This window comes from Otolemur garnettii, unplaced genomic scaffold (genome assembly GCF_000181295.1).
Source record: "Otolemur garnettii isolate 467f Iridium unplaced genomic scaffold, OtoGar3 scaffold00043, whole genome shotgun sequence".
Classification (NCBI taxonomy): domain Eukaryota; kingdom Metazoa; phylum Chordata; class Mammalia; order Primates; family Galagidae; genus Otolemur; species Otolemur garnettii.
Window position 1 is genome coordinate 11,345,075 of NW_003852438.1, and position 2,226 is coordinate 11,347,300.

Genomic DNA, 2,226 nt, shown 5'->3' on the forward strand with positions numbered 1-2,226 from the left:
CTACCCAGGGGGATAGCTTGAGGCTCCATCTCAAAAAAAAAAAAAAAAAGAAGCAGTCTGAGATTAAGAAGTATGCAGGGAGGGGTTGAGCGAAGGGAGGGATGGATTCCAAATAAAGCCCTGGGTGGAAAGGTCCCAAGTTATTCTCGGGAACTTACCTAATACTTGTTTTGTACCCCCTGAACTATGTGACCTTCACCTTATGATCATGAAGTAATGTATTTGTGATGTATCTTATGATTTATGAACATGTACCCCCACCCTGAATTGTGTAAGCCCTTATGATGTACCCTTACCTTGTGACTTTTGAGCTATATTGAGCTGTGCTAACCGCTGTGATGGGCTTCTGTATTGCGCTAGCTTGCTGATTATGCAAAATAACAGTATAAAACGGCTTTTCCCTGTTATTCAAGGCTGTTTGCCTATGTGGCATCAGCCCACCTGCAGGTGTACCAAATTATCAATAAATTTCTATTAATTAGGGGTCCATCCTTCTCTTGCATCTGCCGTTACATTTCAACTGTACCAAAATATGCCAGATTTTTGTTTAGCAGGAAAAACTTATATAAAACGGATGTTTACTTTTTTTTTTTTTTTTAGAGACAGAGTCTTTATCACTCTTGGTAGAGTGCTGTGGCATCACAGCTCACAGCAACCTCCAACTCTTGGGCTTAGGTGATTCTCTTGCCTCAGCCTCCCGAGTAGCTGTGACTACAGGCATTTGCCACAATGCCTGGCTATTTCTTTGTTCAGTTTAGCTGGGGCTGGGTTTCAACCTACCACTTTTGGTATATGGGGTGGGCGCCCTACCCACTGAGCCATAGGTGCCGCGCATACAACTTGTTTGGTAAGGGGGAGTACTCCTTTAGAACTCTTAAAAAATGTTACCTCTTTTAGACATATAGACAAAAACATAGGTTACTTAGATATATGTGAGTGGGGACCATGTTACCGTGACCAAAAGATCAAGAAATATTTTCTTTCAAATTGTAGGAAGTTGACACACCCAGGCTTCTTGTATAATCAGTCATCCTGTTGTATGCTCTTATACACATAAAGCTGCCTAAGGGTGCTTTCTCTTTTTGTGGGTCTCGAACATACTTTTATGTGCAAGCTAATAGCACTGGTGTGCCCTGCACTACTGAGAATCTCACACCCTTCCTGTCCTGTATGTAGGACATGCCACACTCCTTGGACACTCCCAGTAGGTATGCACCTGCCGTAGTGATGTGCACATGTTCAGTCCAGACATGTATGTCTCATTTGTTTTTGTGGTGCCTGCTATGACATTCAGTCTTAATATTCAGATTGGCTGCTTGGCCTGTGCTGTGGCACAAGCCTTAAATTCACTTCTCAAACTATAAACACTATATTGCAAAATTGGAATAGGTTAAAAAAAACAATATTAAAAAATTAGGCTGCTATAGAATACTTATTACTGAAACATAACCATGAGTGCCAAAATTTCAAAATACATATTGTTTTAAATTTTTCAGATAATAAAGGAAAACACAAACTTTTTTTTTTTTTTTTTTGGAGGCAGAGTCTTACTATGTCACCCTTGGTAGAGTGCCATGGCATCACAGCTCACAGCACCCTCAGACTCTTGGGCCTTAAGCGATTCTCTTGCCTCAGCCTCCCAAGTAGCTGGGACTATAGGTGTCCATCACAACACCTGCTAGAAAACACAAACTTTTAACCATATAATCCAAGATATAACTCAAAAAGAAAATTATATGTACTTCATGGAATATTATGGAGCCTTAAAAAAGTTGGAAAATTTACCTCTTTCATGTTTACGTGCATGGAGCTGGTACATATTCTTCTTAGCAAAGTATCTCAAGAAGGGAAGAAAAAGTATCCATGTACTCAGCCCTACTATGAAACCAATTTATAGCTTTCATATGAAAGCTATAACCCAACTGTAGACCAAGAAGAAGGGGAAGGAGGAGACGGTGGGGAGGGGAGGGAGGAGGACAGGTAGAGGGAGGGTAATTGGTGGGACCACACCTATGGTGCATTTTACAAGGGTACATGTTAAATTTACTTAGAGTATAAATGTCTTAACACAGTAGCTAAGAAAATGTGGTGAAGGCTATGTTAACCAGTTTGATGAAAATCTTTCAAATGGTATATAAAACCAGCGCATTGTACCCCATGGTTGCATTATGTACACAGCTATGATTTAATTTTAAAAAAAAGAAAAGAAAAGAAAAGAAAATTTCT